Here is a 4,190-nt window from a genome sequence, read left to right on the forward strand (position 1 = left end):
GGAGGGCAGTGACGCCGAGAATCCTGTGACCTTGAGAGGGCAGTGACGCCGAGAATCCTGTGACCTTAAGAGGGAAATGACCTTGAGAGGGCAATGACCTTGGGAGGGCAATGATCTTGGGAGGGCACTGACCTTGAGAGGGCAATGATCTTGAAATGGCAATGACCTTGAGAGGGCAATGACCTTGAGAGGGCAATGATCTTGGGAGGGCAACGACCTTGGGAGGGAAATGACCTTGGGAGGGCAGTGAACTTGTGAGGGCAGTGACCTTCAGAGGGCAATGACCCTGGGTGGGCATTGAAGTTTTAGAGGGCAATGACCTTGTGAGGGCAGTGACCTTGAGAGGGCACTGACCTTGGTAGGGCAATGACCTTGATTGGGCAGTGACCTTGAGAGGGCACTGACCTTGAGAGGGCACTGACCTTGAGAGGGCACTGATCTTGGTAGGGCAATGACCTTGAGAAGGCACTGACCTTGAGAAGGCAATGACTTTGAGAGGGCAATGACTTTGAGAGGGCACTGACCTTGAGAGGGCAATGACCTTGAGAGAGCAGTGACCTTGAGATGGCAGTGACCTGGAGAGGGAAATTACCTTGACAGGGCAACGACCATGAGAGGGCAATGACCTGAACACACTTCATTTCGACGCCTTTGAAGCTAGAGACTTGTAATTTGGAACACATTGTCGTGTATAACTCCGATTTATAATTTTTATAAAATTTTAAAAATATAAAAGCTAAAATAACAAAATTTGCAATTTAAAAAAGGGGTTACCGCGGGATTAGAACTCGCACCCAAGCCATGTTTGTCAGAATATTTTATAAAAACCGATATATGTATGAAACGGTTAAGCAGGCTCTAGTCGAGACTGTTCGACTAGGAGATACCCTGAACCCTCCAAGCTGATAATCTTATTATTCTGCACTTCTTTTATGCACGCACACATACATGCATATACATCCACCCTCACGCGCCCGTTCTCTTCTAACTGCGCAGTAAGCAGCGACTGCGCTTGGGCTGCGCTGCAGTGTGGGCAAAAGTAAGAGAATTTATTTGATGATTAACTTTTTTTGTAAACATGCAATCTTAATGAAATTTTCAGGGCGTAATCATATGGTCAAAATGTGTGTACATTCCAAAGCACAAAGCACCTTGAGAGGGCAACGACCTTGAGAAGGCAATGACCTTGGGAGGGCGGTGATCCTGAGAGGCCAATGACCTTGAGATGGCAGTGACCTGGAGAGGGAAATTACCTTGAGAGGGCAACGACCTTGAGAAGGCAATGTCCTTGAGAAGGCACTAACCTTGTCAGGGCACTGACCTTGACATGGCAATGACCTTGGGAGGGCAGTGTCCTTGAGAGGGATATGTCCTTGAGATGGCAGTGACCTGGAGAGAACAGTGACATGGAGTGGGAAATTACCTTGAGAGTGCAGTGACCTTGAGAAGGCAAAGAGCTCTGGAGGGCAGTGACGCCGAGAATTCTGTGACCTTGAGAGGGCAGTGATCTTGAGAATCAAGAAAATCCTGTTAACAGAGAGGGCAATGGCCTTGAGAGGACAGTGACCTCGAGATTCCAGTGACCTTGAGAGGGCAATGACCTTGGGAGGGCAATTACCTTGTGAGGGCAGTGACCTTGAGAGGGCAATAACCTTGGGAGAGCAATGTCCTTGGGAGCGAAATGACCTTGGGAGGGCAGTGAACTTGTGAGGGCAGTGACCTTCAGAGGGCAATGACCCTGGGTGGGCATTGAAGTTTTAGAAGGCAATGACCTTGTGAGGGCACTGACCTTGAGAGGGCACTGACCTTGAGAGGGCACTGACCTTGAGAGGGCACTGACCTTGGTAGGGCAATGACCTTGGGAGGGCGGTGATCCTGAGAGGCCAATGACCTTGAGATGGCAGTGACCTGGAGAGGGAAATTACCTTGAGAGGGCAACGACCTTGAGAAGGCAATGTCCTTGAGAAGGCACTAACCTTGTCAGGGCACTGACCTTGACATGGCAATGACCTTGGGAGGGCAGTGTCCTTGAGAGGGATATGTCCTTGAGATGGCAGTGACCTGGAGAGAACAGTGACATGGAGTGGGAAATTACCTTGAGAGTGCAGTGACCTTGAGAAGGCAAAGAGCTCTGGAGGGCAGTGACGCCGAGAATTCTGTGACCTTGAGAGGGCAGTGATCTTGAGAATCAAGAAAATCCTGTTAACAGAGAGGGCAATGGCCTTGAGAGGACAGTGACCTCGAGATTCCAGTGACCTTGAGAGGGCAATGACCTTGGGAGGGCAATTACCTTGTGAGGGCAGTGACCTTGAGAGGGCAATAACCTTGGGAGAGCAATGTCCTTGGGAGCGAAATGACCTTGGGAGGGCAGTGAACTTGTGAGGGCAGTGACCTTCAGAGGGCAATGACCCTGGGTGGGCATTGAAGTTTTAGAAGGCAATGACCTTGGGAGGGCAATTACCTTGTGAGGGCAGTGACCTTGAGAGGGCAATAACCTTGGGAGAGCAATGTCCTTGGGAGCGAAATGACCTTGGGAGGGCACTGACCTTGAGAGGGCACTGACCTTGAGAGGGCACTGACCTTGAGAGGGCACTGACCTTGGTAGGGCAATGAACTTGGTAGGGCAATGACCTTGAGAGGGCACTGACCTTGAGAGGGCACTGACCTTGGGTGAGCAATGTCCTTGGGAGGGAAATAACCTGGAGACAGCAACGACCTTGAGAGGGCCGTGATCATGAGAGGGCAATGACCTTGGGAGCGCAACGACCTTGGGAGGGAAATGACCTTGGGAGGGCAGTGAACTTGTGAGGGCAGTGACCTTAAGAGGGCACTGACCTTGGTAGGGCTATGACCTTAAGAGGGCACTGACCTTGGTAGGGCAATGACCTTGAGAGGGCACTGACCTTGAGAGGGCAATGACCTTGAGAGGGCACTGACCTTGAGAGGGCACTGACCTTGAGAGGGCACTGACCTTGAGAGGGCACTGACCTTGAGAGGGCACTGACCTTGGTAGGGCAATGAACTTGGTAGGGCAATGACCTTGAGAGGGCACTGACCTTGAGAGGGCAATGATCTTGGGAGGGCAACGACCTTGGGAGGGAAATGACCTTGGGAGGGCAGTGAACTTGTGAGGGCAGTGACCTTCAGAGGGCAATGACCCTGGGTGGGCATTGAAGTTTTAGAGGGCACTGACCTTGAGAGGGCACTGACCTTGAGAGGGCAATGACCTTGGGAGCGCAACGACCTTGGGAGGGAAATGACCTTGGGAGGGCAGTGAACTTGTGAGGGCAGTGACCTTAAGAGGGCACTGACCTTGGTAGGGCAATGACCTTAAGAGGGCACTGACCTTGGTAGGGCAATGACCTTGATTGGGCAGTGACCTTGACAGGCATTGACCTTAAGAGGGCATCGATCTCTGCAGGGCAGTGACGCCGAGAATCCATGTATCCAAATCCATATACTTTAGAGGTTTATCTTAAATGCAATAATGTTTTGTTTAACGAATTAAGTAATTCAACAGACTAGTCTCTTTTAGATAAGTCGGTTGATATTAAGTTGGCAGTATCGCTTTTTTAAACAAAGCAGTGAACTCGGGATGAAAGTAACCTAAAGAAGCAATGACGTAGAGAAGAAGTGACCTTGAGAGTGCAGTGACCTTGACAGGGCACTGACCTTGAAAGGCACTGACCTTGACAGGCATTGACCTTAAGAGGGCATCGATCTCTGCAGGGCAGTGACGCCGAGAATCCTGTGACCTTGAGGGGGCAGTGATCTTGAGGGGAGAGCGACCTGGAGAGTGAGAAGGCACAGACCTCTGGAGGGCAGTGACGCCGAGAATCCTGTGACCTTGAGAGGGCAGTGACGCCGAGAATCCTGTGACCTTAAGAGGGCAATGACCTTGAGAGGGCAATGACCTTGGGAGGGCAATGTCCTTGGGAGCGAAATGACCTTGGGAGGGCAGTGAACTTGTGAGGGCAGTGACCTTCAGAGGGCAATGACCCTGGGTGGGCATTGAAGTTTTAGAAGGCAATGACCCTGGGTGGGCATTGAAGTTTTAGAAGGCAATGACCTTGAGAGGGCACTGACCTTGAGATGGCAGTGACCTGGAGAGGGCACTGACCTTGAGAGGGCAATGACCTTGGGTGAGCAATGTCCTTGGTAGGGCAATGACCTTGAGAGGGCACTGACCT

The sequence above is a fragment of the Drosophila navojoa genome, chromosome 5 (assembly GCF_054131105.1).
Source record: "Drosophila navojoa isolate 15081-1374.11 chromosome 5, UAZ_NAV_1.0, whole genome shotgun sequence".
In the NCBI taxonomy this organism is placed as follows: domain Eukaryota; kingdom Metazoa; phylum Arthropoda; class Insecta; order Diptera; family Drosophilidae; genus Drosophila; species Drosophila navojoa.